Source organism: Gossypium hirsutum, chromosome D04, assembly GCF_007990345.1.
Source record: "Gossypium hirsutum isolate 1008001.06 chromosome D04, Gossypium_hirsutum_v2.1, whole genome shotgun sequence".
Taxonomy (NCBI): Eukaryota; Viridiplantae; Streptophyta; class Magnoliopsida; order Malvales; family Malvaceae; genus Gossypium; species Gossypium hirsutum.
This window is the reverse complement of record NC_053440.1, coordinates 44692118-44710262: the sequence shown is the minus strand read 5'-3', so window position 1 is coordinate 44710262 and position 18145 is coordinate 44692118.

Sequence of the window (18145 nt, the reverse complement as noted above, 5' to 3'; positions counted from 1 at the left end):
ATCAAATATTAATCAAATAAGATAAAGAGAGAGATTTGGTCTCAATTTATACCATATATAAAACACAACTTGGCTCTGATACCAATTGTTAAAAAATATCCGGTTTGAAAATAGTTTTCTTGCATAATGAAAAAATAAAATTTTGATAACAGACCTGATTTGTGATATTTATAGCAATAAACCTTATCTAAATTCATACTTGTGTTATTGGATAAGCGGATTTTTGATGTTTTTCGGCTTTCGACCAAACGATCTTCTCCGCTATTCTCATATCACGAATTTCTTTGAATGTGGGCTTGAACCAATTGAATCAAAACCCAAAACTAAAAAAAGTTTTCCTTTTGGGATAAAGATGGAAATCCTCTCTTCTTTAATAGAAACAAGTAAAATTGTTATTCTGAAAAATATGTTTATGAGTTGAGAATAAATTCTCTTTATTTTTTGACAAAATAAAAATCTCTCAAAAGTCATGCTCATAGCTCTACGAGTGCCATCTAAATAGGAAGAGAAGGTAGAACCCGTGTAGAGTTGTAAAACTTTATTTCGACTAGAAAAACGATATCTTCGTTTAACTAGGATATAGGGGCGACAACCTTAGTTAATGGTACCAGGGATTTTTCGTCCCACCTCTTTACATGAGGGGTTTTGGGCCTCTCACATCGAGTCCAATTACGAGTGCTTCCTGAGCCCTTTTGACCTAGTACTCTGTAATATGATCCAACCTGATTCAATTTTTCTATTTCTAAAAATAAACTTCAATATTTATATATTAATTAATTTTCTCATCCCAAATTTATCCTGGTAAAATTTTACGATTTTAACCTCTGTAAAATTTTGAGAAAATTCGTTCAATATGCCGCAACTCAATATGTTCATTATGACCGAATGGTTTACTTTCATTTTTGGGCTTCAAAGCAGTCCAAAACATAAACTTATTCTTCTATCATTTTTTAAGTAATCCTATATAGGATTACAAATTTTCATTTTTATTTTTATTTCCATTTTTGGAAACTTACATTCATTTCCAAATGATTCAATTTCTCCATTTTGGAGAAAACCAGGATCATTCCTGAATGTTTCTCATTTTTTTTTTCAATTCATTCTATTCATTTCTATTGAAACATGCAATTCATTTCAGGTTTTATCGAGCTAGCGGAAGGACTAATTAGACATATGTAGTTGAGGCTCAAATGATTTATAATCATGTTTCGCTTTTCTCTTATTAATTAAAAACTCATTTAGTAATGAAGTCATTTCACTATAGTATCGTGACTAAGCTCTCCCTAACAACATACCATTACAAAAGCAACTACTCAGTGCTCGTCTAATGACCTTGTCATTAGTGTGTTACCCTTATAGGATATCCTTGATCTCTTTGAGATAATATTTGTTCTCCCAATATGATCATATTTTATCTCATGGTAACCATTACAAATACCTTCATGAAAAGTCAATCACTATCAAACAGTGATCAAGTCGTCCGTGAGCACGTTTACTTTTCATCAACCATTTAATGCCAATGAGAGGATATCATTTACCCATGTTCTGGGCTCTGAATTCCACTATTGTGAATGAAGCTACATACTACAGAAGTTGTACACCCAATGCACCAGGTTTCGGTTTCTTATCTATTTGAACTTAGGCTTTCACTTACATCAAAGTTTATGAATCACACATACATAGTCCACCATCTACTCAAGATTTATGTATGCTATACTATGAATGTCACAAATGAATAAATCTACAAACAGATTTAGGATCTATTCTTCTTGGTTCCTGTTTGATGTACTGCCAGTCCAGTCAGTTACATTTATGTCTCTGTCTTATGAGAGTCATTCGCTCTGATGCCCAAGACAAGGCATCTCTCCAATTGGACTTGATAGATGACAGATTAGTCTCTCAATCAGTTTTCTCATTTCCGATTAGACTAAGGACATGTTTAGGTTCATCTACTAATACATGTTATCTCTCTGTATTACTATTCGACCACGTAATACCGCTTAGTATTAGTTAAATATTAAACAACCAATGAGCAACATTTACTTCTATTTTTCTTTGCGTGTAAAAACCATGTGAGGAAAATATATAAAGTATTAATGTAATTCATGAATAATTTTATTAACCAATTTGTTCTAAAAAATTAGAAGTGTACTTAGGTAAAAAGAATACTCTCAGGGCACTAGATCCAACACTTTGGACGTCTTATTATAAGAATGACTAAAATTATGATTGCCACTTTTTATATGAAGATTAAATTCCCTTATAGGGAAAGGATAGGTTTCATTAAATCTGACCGGAAAACAACCAGGCAGTGTCATATATTGTCAATTAAGCAAACGTATAAGCAGGAGCCACAGGGTTAAAGTTTGCAACAAGCAAATGTTGCTAGCTGGGTTTTAGATTTGGATAGTTTGGATGTTTGAAGTGAGGAAAGAATTCATAAGCCAGAAGCAACAGAAGTCACAAAGACTTTGCAATTGTTTTATGATAAGACAGACTTAGTGTAAAAGAAGGACTTACTGCAGTGCTTGAGGGATAGTTCAGACAGTTTTGCATGGTTAGCAGCAGACGTACCTGTTGTGGATCCTTAGGTGATTGTCTATCAGTTAAATGTGTCATCTAGTGTTAAACCAATCATGTAGAAAAGAAGAAGGTTTGCTCCATAGGTTGTGGAGGCCATTAAATAAGAGGTAGGCAAGCTATTTTTAGCAGGATTTATCAAAGAGGTGGCGTACCTAGACTGGGTGTCAAATGTTGTGATGGTGAAGAAGGCCAATGAGAAGTGGAGAATGTGCATGGATTTTACTTGTCTTAACAAGGCTTTTTGGAAGTATAATTTTCCTTTACCCTCGATTAATAGATTGTTAGATGCGTCATCAGGCCACATGTTCATAAGCTTCATGGATGTTTTCTCAGGGTATAACCAGATTTCCATGTCTCTAAAAGATCAAGATAAAATGAACTTTGTCACAGAAGAGAGCTTGTTCTGCTATCGAGTTATGCCTTTTGGGTTGAAGAATGCATGTGCAACCTATTAGAGCTTGGTTAATAAGATTTTCAAAGAGTAGATTGGTTGCAGTGTTGAGGTCTACGTAGATGACATGTTAGTAAAGAGTTCTACTCTTAAGGGGCATATTGGGGATGTTTTCAAAGCTTTTTTTGTTCTACAAGCTTATAATATGAAGTTAAATCCAGAGAAGTACGCTTTTGGTGTGAGAGTAGGGTAATTCTTAGGCTTCTTGATTTTAGAAGGAGGAATAGAGGCAAACCTTGAGAAGACTTGGGCCACTCTAGATATGCCTCCCTCGAAAACTATTAAAGACATTTAATGCCTAACAGGGAGGATGGTTGCACTCAACAAGTTTGTCTTTAGAATGACAAATAAGTGATTACCTCTCTTTAAGGCCTTAAGAAATTCTTTTAGTTGGAAAAAGGAGTGTCAGACTACTTTGAAAAGTGTAAGTTGTACCTCACGTCTCCACCGCTTTTGATGTCGCCCTGAGTGGGGGAGACTATTTATCTTGATTTGGCAACCTTTGAAAAAATAGTGGTAGCAGTTTTGATCAGGACAGATGGGGTTCACCAATTTCTAGTGTACTATGTTAGTAAAGTGTTGCAGAATGACGAAAAAAGGTACTCAAAGACAAAAGAACTTATTTTCATTTTTATAGTGGTAGCTCACAGGTTGCGGCCATACTTTCAAGCCCATTTTGTGACAGTCATGACAAGTTAACCCATCAAAGACATATTGTCTAAAGTAGATACCTCAGGTGTAATGACCAAGTATGGAATTAAGCTAGTAGAATTTGGAATAGAGTATGCCCTAAGAACATCAATCAAAGCTCAGATCTTAGTTGATTTCATGTTGGAATGTTCTTTTGATAAATTGCCAAATCTTACAGGTAACTTTTTAATTTGAAACACTATTACTCACATAAATGATACGATAGTATGTCACATTGGTTATTGTAATTTTATTTGACAAGTATTTGTTTTACTTCATGATATTTCATTACAAATATACATTTGGTTCTAAAAAAATTTTCTGTTGATTATACAAGATGTAGTAGTTAGCTCATCACAAGAACAAACTAGCCTAACTACGAAGACGAGATCTGAATTGGGCGTTCTCCTTATAGAATCTAATGAGAATGAATGGAAATATTGACTCTCCTGTAGTTTCCAAGCATCTAACAATACTACTGAGTATGAGGCATTAATTTCTGGACTAAAATTAGGTCTACAGTTAGGGGTAAAGGAGTTGATAATATGCATTGATTCTCAGTTGGTAGAAAGAAAAAATGAATGGGGAATATGAAGTAAAAGAGCCTAGTTTGAAGAAGTACCATGCCATAGTTGTTCAGCTACTCACTCAATTTGGCAAGGCAGAGTACAAATAGATATCTAGGACATAGAATACCAAAGTTAACATTTTATCTAACGTAGCGTCCTTTATAACTATTGATCAAAGGGGGAAAATTTTGCTAAAATATAGAGCCACCCCAAGTTGTGATGCCCAACAAGTGTTCAATCTGAGCCAAGAGGAAACATGGATGACACCCATAATACAAGCTCTGCATTGGGAAACTCACTAGCCCAACAAAAAAAAGTTCACTAAAATACAACATAAGGCTGCAAGGTATGATATTATTATTTATATTTAATATATACTTGTATTCGCAAGTTCCTTAACCCTCATTCAATTAAAATTATTCAATCTATAACCTTCAGATATTTCATGTTAGAGGGTGTGCTTTTGAGATGTCTCGATCCCACTGAAACTGAATATGTTATGAGAGAGATACATGAGGGGATATACGATGATCAACTGGGAGAAAGACTGGGAGAAGGGTAGGGATATTATTGGCCAACTGTATAGAAATATGTACATCACATGGTTCGCACTTGTGTTTCCTACTCGAAACATGCTCAAGTGCAAGGATCACTAGCTGAGACTTTACAAGTGATGTTTGGTCCTTAACCGTTTGCAACCTGGAGAGTAGATATTTTGGGTCCGTTACCATTAGCCACAGCTTAGAAGAAATTCATAGTTATATTTGTGGACTATTTTGCTAAGTGGATATAAGCTCAAGCTCTAGCTACAATCATAGAGAGATAAATGGAATCTGTTCTTTGAAAATCCATTATTTGTAGGTTTGGCATTCCATGTTTGATTATAATAGACAATGGATCCCAATTCTAAGGAAATTCAAGAACTTCTGTAAGGACCTATAGATTTCCCTCGCTCAAAGCTCTATAAAAACGCCCCAAACGAATGGTCAAGTAAAGGAAATGAATAAGAAAATCCTAACGGCTTTAAAGAAAAAGGTTGATGAGGCTAAAGGTGCCTGGTTAGAAGAGCTACCAGGAATTATATGGGCCATTCGAACTTCTCCTCTCAGCGTAATTGGAAAGGCAACATTCACACTGTTATATGGGGAAGAAGTAGTAATCCCTGCTAAGATAGGCTTTCGATCCCATAAGACATCTCATTTTGATGAAAATGCCAATCAATAGGTCATTAGACTCAACTTAGATCTTATTGATGAAGTTAGAAAAACATAAAAAAATTAGGAATGTTGTGCGAGCTCTGCAAGTTGCTCGATACTACAACTCTAGAGTGAAAAAAAAGTTTCAAATGGGTGATTCAGTCTTAAGAAATACTAAATCTAGTTTCCCAACATCACAATAAGGAAAAATGACCCCTAATTGGGAGGGACCCTACAAAATTGTTGAAAAAATAGGCTATGAAGAAACCATCATTAAAGGAATTGATATTATCTCTTTAGGTGGCCTTGGATGAAGTTGGTATGGTAAGTGTGGGGATTGTTGAATGTATTATAGAATAGGAGGTAAGAAGGATGAAATTTGAAAATGCTCACCAATCCTTCAACTGGAGCGCAATTTGTGACCAATTATTAGGCAAGGTATCGAACAAGTTTAGTGGTAGTTGGATATAGATCAAATGGTTAGAAGATAATTTCTCATATATCGACAACTCCACTAGTGCCATTGAAAAGCAACAATACGCGTGAGCATTCATACTGAGGTTAATCAGGGGTCTTCTATTGCAAGATAAATCTCGAAATCTGGTACATTTAAGGTAGCTTCTACAACTAGTTGACTTAAAAGAAGCGAGGTGACTCACTTGGGGATTAGCTATGTTGGCAACATTGTATGTGCCGAGCAACGGAAGCACCAAAAATTAAATTCGGTGGTTGCATACTCCTTTAGTCATAGACATGGTACCGCCTACCATTTTTATGTTCCCAAGTAAATGCCTCTTATGAGTTCCCACTCGTAATAATGTAAAATTCATTTAGTAATATAGTTATCATAATATTTTTTTTCATTATTATGTTTTTGAAATAACATATTATTTGAATAGGTGGAATAAAGACGCGAGTCATATGGGTATATCAAACAAGCACAAAGATATCTAGCTATTGTTAGATCAATGATTAGAAATCGAGGTTGGTTTTTGAATTTTTCAATTATATAATATTTACGTATAAATTTGAAATTGAATATTAGGCACGTAATAAAATTTATAATTTCGTATTGTAGTTTCAATGGTTGCGATACTATGATCCATGAATTCAAGAATGCATCCCAACCAAATTTTGGCGAATCACAATATCTAGCACGTCAATGTGCCACTGATAGTTTCTGAAATGGTTGAGATGGACAAATTTGATTGATTGATATGCTAGTTCAAGTTTGTGCAAAGTACTCCGTTGTCACCCTAAGAGCTCGAAGAACTTCACAAGATTGACTTGCGAGGGAGAATAAATGAAGATTGTCCTAAATTCCATGCCAAATATATCTACATCTCGGAACATAAGTAAGATTTCATACCTATGCACGAACCAATTGTTCAACCAAATTTGGCAACCTATTCGGATTACATGACATGGTTTGGACTTCATGATAAGCCATATCTATTTCTAGAAGAGGAAAGGAGTAGGCGATGTCGTCGTAGAAGGCAAAAATGACCCTACATGATGTAACATCCCGATTTTGGGCCTAGTCGGAACAGTGGTTTCGGGATCACAAATTCGATGAGGAAAAATTTATTTTTCATATATTTTTATGGTCTATGATTTCAAGGAATGATTTTTTGAAATTTTTTTTGAAAATTTCGACATTTCGACACTCAATTTAGTCAAAAAGGACTAAATTGTAAAAAGTGCAAAAGTTGAGTTCTACTTGTTAGAGGTGTCCAATTGTTATGAAACTTTAAATTGGAGGTGCTTATATGGAAATTAGACCATTGGTTAAGTTGGTGGACAAAAATGGACATGAGATAAGTGAAATAGGAAATTTTTAAGTTAGGGGCAATTTGGTAATTTAGTAATAAAAAGAATTAAAAAGGGAAAAAGATGGCAAAATGTGCTGATCTTCTCCATGGTGAACGAAAATAGCAAGGGGGAGCCATAGTTAGGGTTTTCAAGCTTCCAAGCTCCATAGCAAGTGATTCCAAGCCCCGTATTTAATGTTTTTTTACGTTTTTGGAGTCCCGATAACTTGATTTAGCTTATTCTAGCAATAATTTAACCTAGGGTTTCTATTTGGAAAAATACCCATAGGTGAAGTGTGTTTATTTTTATGTTTTATGGTAGAATATGAAGCTTGAAATTATGTTAAACAACTTTTGCTAAGCGATTTTAGGTGAAAATGAGTAAAACGACATAATCGGTAAAAATACCTAATGTTCATAAGTACATGTTAGAGTGGGAATTTTATGTTTCCATAGAAGGAAAAAATGTTCAGCATGTCATAAAACATAACAATAAGGGGTGAAGTTTAATTTCCGAGCTTTGGGGAAAAAGTGTAATTATGCAAAAGTTTAAGGGCAAAATCATAATTTTCCCAAAGTTCGAGTCAAGGATTGTTTTGATGAATTTGAGCATTAAATAAGTTAAATTTTCTATTATAGATCAAGAAGAATGAAATTCGGAGTTAGATTGGGGAAAGAAAAAGATATTGGACTAAGTTGCTAGATTTGGTCAAATTTTGTACCGAGGTAAGTTTACGGTAAATAAATGCAATATTTCAATAATTATTATTAATGCTTTTATTTTCCAGAAATTATATATTTATTTCATGAATTTATTTAATGTTGACTCAAGTATGAGATGATAGAGAATTAGTATTAAAAAGTCCCGTTGAAACTTTTGGAATGTATCGGATACAAATGTCATATTATTTGGGTGATGAGATCCCATGTAAGACCATGTTTGGAACATGACATTGGCATCATTGAGATTATGAGAGGTCCCATGTAAGACCATGTCTGGGACATGGCGTTGGCACCGAGATGAGAGGTCCCCGTAAGACCATGTCTGGGACATGGCATGGGCACCGATATGAGAACTCCCATGTAAGACCATATCTGGGATATGGCATTGGTAGTGCAAGAAGAATCTCATGTAAGACCATATCTGGGACATGGCTTTGGCTTGTTATTATCAGAAAAGAGACCCAAGTATCCTTATTATTCCAATGTGGCTCAACGGGCTAGTAAACAAATTATGTTCCATGAAAGTTCAGGTAAAAGCATAAATAGAAAATTCAGGTGAGTTATAAGAGTTAAGAACATATTATGTTATCAATTGAGAATCAACATTTCAGCAAGAGAAGAGTAAGTTATAATCATGAGTTATCTAAGTAAACAAGTAAGTGAACAAGTAACAGATTAAGTAAAGAGGAAATTAGAGATCATGACACTTGAGTATATTTATTTGTGTTAAATGTTGTTATTTATTTGCTTGTAAACTTACTAAGATTTAAGCTTACTCCCTTTATTTTCCTTCTTTTATAGTATTTCAAAGCTAATTTTGGGATCTTAAAGACGTCGGAGAACGCTCACACTATCAACAACAACAACAACTCGGCATTTTATGATGATCAATGTTTGAGTTATGGCATGTATAGGGACTTAGTCATTTTGAATGTATGTCCTTATGATATTGCTAAAGGATGATGTGTAAATATGTGATAATGTTTAGCTATTAAAATGGCTAAGTAAGAATATGTTTGGTATTATGAATGGCTAGGTGATAGTTTATACCTAGAAATTATGAAAGAGTAAAAATTTGCAATGAAATAGTTTTGGGACAGCAGCAGTGACGTGACTTTGAAAAATCACTAAGGATAGTATAAAATTAATTAGAGAGTGAATGATATATAGAATTAAATATTATCGAGTTTATTTTCATAGAAAAATAACGGTGTGGGTAAAAGAATTTTATATTCTGAGATATTTGAATTTTAGTGAGACAGGGTCTGAATGGATTCTGAAGTCCCTGTTCTGACTTTAGAAAATCATTAAAAATTGTACAGAAAGAATTAGAAGTTATAATTTATATTTTTTTTGTTCCTTATTGAGTATACTTTTAGTAGAAATAAGTTTTAGCACCATATGAAGTCTATAAAATGAGATAATTATTTTTTAGTGATGAGAGGTCAGGACTGTCAAATACTGAAATAGGGGAGACTTTAACTAATAAAATGTACTAATCGACCAATCCAAAAATTCTGAAAATTTTATGGCCAGAATTTATATGAGTCCAGTTTTGGATAAAATTTACGGATCTAAATTTAGAGTTTTGTAACTCGAGTTATTATTAATTTAGTGACTACTGTGCAGGTGGACAGTTTTATTGTGAATAGTGAAATAAATTATTTTTATTTGTTTAAGTAATCGGAAAATTTTTAATGTTCCCGGTTGGGACCAGAACCATTTTCGTTGCATTTTTAGGGTCTCGAGAGTTCTTTTAGGGACATATTGATTGAATGTGAGTGAATTAATTTTAAAAGTAATTTTTTATGCTCTAAACTAGTAAGTTAAGTCAGTTAACGCCTCGTGCTCGACTTCAGCAACGGTCTCGGGTAAGGGGTGTTACACATGAGGCAGCAATCGGGAGTACATGTGTCGATTTCATCATTATCAGGTCTAACCTCAAATACTATACCAATGGTGTAACACCCCTAACCCAAATTCGTCACCAAATTAAGGCTACGGAGCATTACTGTACAAACAGAACAATAAAACATACATTTCATACATTGTTATAAACATAATACAAACCAACCATTCACATACACATCGTCCCTAAATCGAGCCCTTGAGGCCCTAAAAATAGCTTGGGAGCAAATCAGGACCAACTTGTAATCATGTGGAAAGTTTATAAAAGAATTACAAATTTTGGAATACAGGGGTCACACAGCTATGTAACCAAACCGTGTGCCTCACACGGTGGAGACACACGCCCATGTCTCAAGGCATATAAAATCGAACTAGGGACACATGGTCGTGCCCCAGCCCGTGTCCTAACCTATGTAACTCTCTGAGTAGGGTCACATGGTCGTATCACACACCCGTGTGCCAAGCCGTGTAACTAACTGACTTGCATATAAAGGAACCTACAGGATACACACGGTCGTGTCACCACGGCTGAGTCACACACCCGTGTCTCAGGCCGCGTGGACATAAATTTGCCTAAAATCAAGCCATTTCCAACACGAAATCATGCATACACCTATAGACCTTTTGTACACATAAACTTACCTTTTCAATTCCTTTTCATACCCGTTGAACCATCTAAAATATCATCAGATACCCAGGAAAGCTCACACGAACTATGTTTAAACATATAACTGTAACATTTCCTTTACATTGTTGTTCACACGAACTGTGGGTCAGAATGTAAGCTACACGATGCTGCTCACATGAGCTGTGGAGTGTCTACAACAATGCAGGACCTCAGCCATAGGTACGACAGTTAAGACCAGCACCCAAAACATGAAATCCCTAATGACATGTCATTTGTATCCTACGAATTCTTAAGGTTCAACCAAGACTCAATAATTGTTATAGCATTGCCTTGGATATACAATGTTCAATAGCATTATAAATACATAATAACATGCAATTGAATAATATGAGTATAGTAGTTTGTACATACGAACTTACCTCGACGACTAGGGTGTAGAAACGAAGTCGAACTAATTCGAGGCTTTAGCTTTTCCCCAATCTAAATCCATACGTGGTCTATTTTGATCTAAACAGATAAAATTAATACATTTAATATCTTTAGCATTCAATTTAGTCCACATTTCATATTTTTGTTAAATTACTATTTTCCCCTAACATTTTAACTTTTCACAATTTAATCCTTAAGCTCATAAATTGAAACTTAAACATTTTAATCCTTTTCTTGAGCTAGCCGAATTCTCTAGGGAATTAAATCAATCCATGCAATCCATCATTTCATAAATTTACCATGAACTTTTACCATTTTTACAAATAAGTCCCTAAATACAATTTTCATCAAAAATCACTTTACAAAACTTGTTTATTTATCAACAAGGAATCATAATCTATCATTAAATATCAAGAATCACACAAAATCATTCATGGGATAACCCTCAATCTTTAATATTTTTACAAATTGATCCCCAGGCTAACTAGATTAAGCTAAAACAACTTCAAAAACATAGAAATCATTAAAAACAAGACTCAAAATCATACCATGCAAGAGAAGCAAGCTGCGCTGAAACCTCCTCTTCTTCAATGGCTAAAATTGGTTAGGTTTGATGAAATGAAGAAGATGACATTTTTGTTTTACTTAATTTAACCTTAATTTACTTAATTACCAAATTAACCTTTAAAAACTTTAATAATTTCAACAAAACTCCATAAACACCCACTAGTAACTCAATTGGTCTATTTACCATTCAAGTCCCTTAGATTAAAATTTCATGGCTATTTGACACATTTAACTAGTAAACTCTACTTTTGTAGTTTTTATGATTTAGTCCTTTTCACTTAATTAATCATGCACACATCAAAATTTCTTCACAAAATTTTAATACGACCTTACTAACATCCCATAGACATAAAATAATAAAATAATAATAACTTAATCGTCGGACTTGTGGTCCCAAAATCACTGTTCTAATTTTACTGAAAATGGGCTATAAGATATGGGTGCACTATGTCTCGATCAGTATGGTTCATATTTTTTTGTTCTTTCACTAACCCTCTTTTTTTTACACAAGCACCACATTATGCACCACCTCTATCCACAAGACCTGTAACAGCCCGTTTTTAGTGAAATCAAAACAGTGGTCTCGGGACCACAAATTTGAAGTCAAAATAATTTTTTATTAATATTTTAATGTTTATAGCATGTTAGTAGTGTCGTATAAAAATCTCATGAAGAAATTTTATCGTTTGCATGATTAATTTGATAAAAAGGATTAAATTGCATAAGATGCAAAATTTGAGTTCTATAAGTAAAAGGTGTAAAATTGCTATGAAATTGGAAATGAATGGCCTTAAATGGTAATTAGACCATTTTTTATTTAATTGGACAAATATGGAAATTAAATTAAGTGATTTGGATGTTAATTAGTAAGGTTAAAAAAGTAAATTAATAAAACAACTTAAATTAAAATAAAGTAAAAGAAAGATATCATATTTCTCCTTCTTCTTCAATTGAAAATAGGGCTTAAGGAAGCCATAGCCAAGCTCAAACATTCGGTCATCTCTCTCTTTGTGCATGTAAGTGCATTTTTGTCCGGTTTTTAATGATTTTTATGTTTTTAGAGTTGTTGTAGCTTAATCTAGCTAGGTTGAGGACTAATATTCAAATTTTTTAAATGTTTAGGGTTTTACCATGAATGTATATGCATTTTTATGATATTTGATAGAAGAAAATGAATGATTGTTGTTAGATACACAACTTTTGTTAAGAGATTTTTGATAAATTTATCAATTAGGGATTAAATTGAAAAATAGAAAAATACAAGGTGAAATTATGAAATAAATGAAATGTAGGGCTTACTAAGGACCTATATTAAATTCGGCTATGGTGGGTTAATGGAAAATTTCTTGAATTTTCATTTTATGAGCTAGGGATTAAATTGAAATGTTATCAAAATTATAGGGGCAAAAATGTAATTTTGATAAAATATGAGTTTGGATTGAATTGAATAGAATTAAGTTTGAATGAGTTAAATTTGATTCTTTAGACCAAGAAAAGCATCGTACGGATTTAGATCGGGGAAAGGAAAAAGTGTCAGATTAATTGATCAAATTTCTTCGTTTGTGATTGAGGTAAGTTCATACATGTAATTGAAGTTTTAATACACTTTAAATTAAATTCTATTATGTTGAATTATGATATTACGACTCTACAGAAATATCCAATGAAGTTTTGATGACTTTCGAATCCTGTTTGAACCTTAGGAATATATAGGATACAAATGACATGTCATTAGGGTTACCATGTTTCAGGTGCTAGTCCTGAACGTCCTACTAGTGACTGAGTTTCTGACTTGTGTTGTGGTTACTTGACAGATTGTGTGAGTAGCACCGTGTAGCTACGTTTCGACCGATAGCTTGTATGAGCATACCCGTTTATGGCTTGAGAGAGAGAATCTATATGAGAAAAGAGAAAGAAATGATTTTGACCATATGTTAGCACACAGTGTGTGAGATTCTCGCATATCTGATATTATTCTAGTGGTTCAACATGTATAAAAAAGGAAGGAAGGACAGATATTTTGATATGTAATGCTATGAAAGCATGAAAAAGGTATGAGTTGGTGATGCTTAAAATATGCCTAACTATGTTCATGAAAGTATGAATCCTTATATGTTATGTACATAAAAGCTATTATGCTATGCAATAAATTTGCTAAGTTCTGTGGTTATCACTAACTTGAATGGTTGTTGTTGCTTAGGCTTATGCCAAGCTTTGGATTAGCTTATTAATTGCCTTTAAGCTTATATATCGAAATGGTAAGCTTTCTTTATGAATTATGAACTTACTAAGTATTAAATACTTCTCTTATGTTACTTTATTAATGTTTTGTAGTCAACTGGAAGCTCGTTCAGGTTGGAAGCTTGTCAGAGTTATATCATACTATCCATCGGCTATATCAGTAGATTTTGATGATTTTGAGTCATGGTTATAATGGCATGTATAGGCATCTTTGTTTGATGAAAATAGCCATTATGTGTGGCTTGTAAATATGCTATTTTGGTTGATGAAATAGTTGATATGATATCATGTATATATGGCACTTTAAATGGTTGTTATTTTGGCATCTAGGTACTAAAATGATGGTAGTGAAATGGTGAGTATAGTGGTATGCTATGAAATGTTGGTTGATATGGAATGAGATAGTACATAAAGTTGTTAATGAATAGTTTTGATAGCCTTGAATGTGTTTGGCATTTGGTAAATTTAATTAGGGTAGATGATAGATGTGGAAATGGTCATAATGGTATTTGTTGTGCATGAGAATGGTATGTGAACATTATGGTAAATGTATTATTTAGGTTATTCAAATGGTTGATTGAATTATGGATGAATTTAGTAAGTGTTTAATCAAGTTTGATTGTTGAGACTGAGGTGCCATTTTGGCATATTGGTTGAATGGTTAGTTAATATGATATTTTAGCTTGTATATGCATATGATAGGTGCCATTTGAATGCATGAAAATAGGTACCTTTGGTAGGTATAAGTGGCTAGACTTTGGTTGAGAAAAATGGCTTGGAAATGGCCTATTTTTCGTCCAGATGGCCAAAGACACGGGTGTGTGTCTCAGCCATGTGTGACACACGTCCATGCTGCACGACCATGTGTCCCCTGTAGCTTACATAGGGTTGCAAGTCAGACAGTTACACGGCCCAGCACACGGCCTGACACACGGGCGTGTGATGCAATTTCAAGGGGTACATAGCCTGGCACACGGGCATGTGGCTTGGTCGTGTGACCCAAGTTAGAGAGTTACACGGGCACGGGCACGATCGTGTGTCCCTACTTCAAATGCCCGCATGGCCTGAGACACGGGTGTGTGTCTCAACCGTGTGAGTCACACGGCCTGGCCACACAGCCGTGTGACCCCTGTAGTTTAAAAATTTGTATCTTTTTTCGAAAAATTCTATATGTTTCTGATTTAGTCCCAACTCATTTCTAATGTGTTTTTAGGGCCTCGAGGGCTCGTATAAGGGTCTATATGCCGAGTTTTAATAATATTGCTATATTTTATGCTATGATTTGTATATGTTCAATAAATGTTCATTGTATGATGTTAATTTTTGATAATGCTCCGTAGCCCTAATCCGGCGATAGATACGGGCTAAGGGTGTTACAGGACCATATTACACACCACTACTGACAACAACACTAATGTATTCGCGATCGCCTACAATTCCATATTCTATCCACAACTGGGTTATCCGACACCATATACTTCTTCGCCGATAGTGTCACAAACACCCCCAGCTTCATTGTTTTTCAAAGGTCGGTCATCTTCGCAACCACCTATTAATACCACTAACAATATACAATAGGAGCCTAAGATACAAACACAATCTAGTATGGAGGAATGAGATGAAGGTCAAGATCAAGATGGCGGTGGAAGATGACGTTGAAGAAGATAAGGAGCCAAAACCCCAACTATGACAAAATCCTCCTCGTAATCGACACCAATCGGGTTGTGACACACACATTCAGGTCGACGACACCGATGAATTTTTTCTTTAAAATTTTCTCATGTAAATCATCATTTAGTTTGTTAACTTTTAATTTGTATTGTATTAAGTTTTTTTCATCCATAATGTACTTATTCCAATTTTATCAAACAATTTTTTCTATTGTATTTTATATCAATAATATACTTATTTACAATCTACAGAAGAAATTAAAAAAATTGTTTATATTGTACTCTATTGTATTTTATATCAATAATATACACTTATTTTCAATCTAAGAAAAAAATCAAAAACTGTTTGTATTGTATTCTATCATATGCCTTTTCAATAATATATATTTATTTACAATTTACCAAAAAATGAGAAGCAATGAAAAATGAAAAAAACTGAATAAACTGTTTGTTTTTTTTTTTGTATGTTTATCAAAAATATGAATAAATATTTTAATTAGGTCTTTCCTCAATGTTGCCCCCAAGTGTGGACATGTTGACTTATTATGCCTTGGGTTCCTACAATGACTACATAACCTCGGTTGGTTTATCTTCTCCCGAATGTCCATATTTTTTTTGTATTCGACTAGAACTTGGTTGAACTTTTGTCTTGCAACGCAACATAATATCCGGTAGCAACTCGAATGGAGCACTCGAGATAGGTGACCATATACTTTCATTTGAGACCGATGGGAATTCAGATTTCCATACTTTATATATGTGTTTTAGTTTGTAAATTTCATCAACATAGCTCATGCAATACAGAAGTGTCGAGGCACATGCAGTAATTGCATGTGCGTATGGAAAAAGAAGTGCTTGAAATCTCCCATAGTCACATGTGCTTCGTCTCAGGTATACATGGTATGATCCCCTGATAATACCTTTTTTGAGTATATGGAACTTGTAACCCAAAATATTTGATTTGGACACAAGTGACACACTATAGACATAGAGTTCGCTCTCTCTGCATTTTCTCTAATATATTTTATCACCTATTCGGACCAAATGTGACCACCCTTTATCTGTCCAACATATTTTTCGCTCGCTTTGGAAATAAGGCTGCTAAACAAAAACATGTTTCTTTGGCCACCAACATTATCAAAAAATGACGCATCCCCTTCAATACAGAATTTATGCATTGAGTCATGTTCCCATTGTCGTGTGCCCGTATCGTAGACATCCATCATATGATTGAGTCCACTGCTCCTTTGGTATCCCATCGAGGTATTCTGCACCAACTTTATTTATAGCCTGTAAGTTATAATAGTCTGCTCGGAAGCAACCCAATATTTAGTTACTATTTTGGGTATAGTTGTTAAAGTCAATGGTAGAATTGAGTAAGTAAAATATTCATTTTGGCTAAGTAATGCATTATGTGGGTTTTGTTAGCTGGCAAATTCCAGGTTACGGCGAATCCTTAGTTTTGGCAAACTCTTCTGTTAAGTATTTGCCTACCCCAAATGTTTAGGTGAACTCATTAAGTTCGCAGTTTGGTAGATTTATTTCTATATTTTGTGCATATTATGATAACTTAGTTGGTTATGTTGTGGTTTGGTTGAGTCCTAGTTAAAACTGAACTAGAATACTGTAGATGGTTAGACTTAAAACTTGTTAAGTGCGTTTACTCACGGGAATCAAGGGTGTTAGTGGAATTATCTTATTTTCCCACTAAACCTTGTCTCTGTTGTGAGTATATAAGGATAATGTTGGTCATTAGGAACTACCTTTTCATCTTCTTCTTTCCTGAATTACTCTATAAGTTTTTGAAAAACCTTTGCGTAGAAAGCTGCATCGATGAGGGTTCGCAGTGTTTAGCTAACACCTACACTTGTACCAGCTTATTGGTAATTTTTGGTAAACCCTTAGGTTATTATAGATGAAAGTATTACATGCTTAGACCTTGGAATTTTTTGTGAGGAAGGAAAATTTCTGATTCTGAGTTATTTGATACTGAATCTTGCATGCATTTTAAGTTTTGATAGTTTAATAATCTGATTGGAATATTTATATTTCTTTTAGCACAAGAAACTAATGAAGGTCCTAGCGACAAGGGCAAAGGACCTGTTGTGTAGATCACTGTATTAGAAGTTTCAGGTGAGTTCCTTCTTACTTCCAAGTGCTGCGAATTCCATTGTTGTATAAATTGTGTATGGTAAGTAATCTCTTTTAGTATCGCCTGGGTAGTGTTGGTATAGGTGGTGGAAAATCCAGTGTCATTAGTATGAGTATAGTTTGTCTGTGTTATGGAGTAAATACGATCCTTCTTACTCAAGCCAATACCATCTCTGTGTGGTATGTGTGATGTTATATGTGATGATAATGAAGAGTGGTTGTTTGTGATGCCTCCAGTAGAGCAATTATAGTGCAAACCGGACTGGCATATTATAATAAAACATACTTTGATGAACTGAAACGATTTGAGGAGTTAAGGAGGAGTATGTGCACGAATATGATTGTGTAACACACCAAACCCGATCTAAACGTTATGACCGAATCTGGCGATGTCACATTGTAACACCCCTTACCCGTATTCGACGTCAGACTAGGGTACGAGGCATTACTAGAAGACATACATTTGCATACTATTAAACTGAGTTACAAAATTTCATCTGAATTAAAACTTTTAAATTATTAACGTGC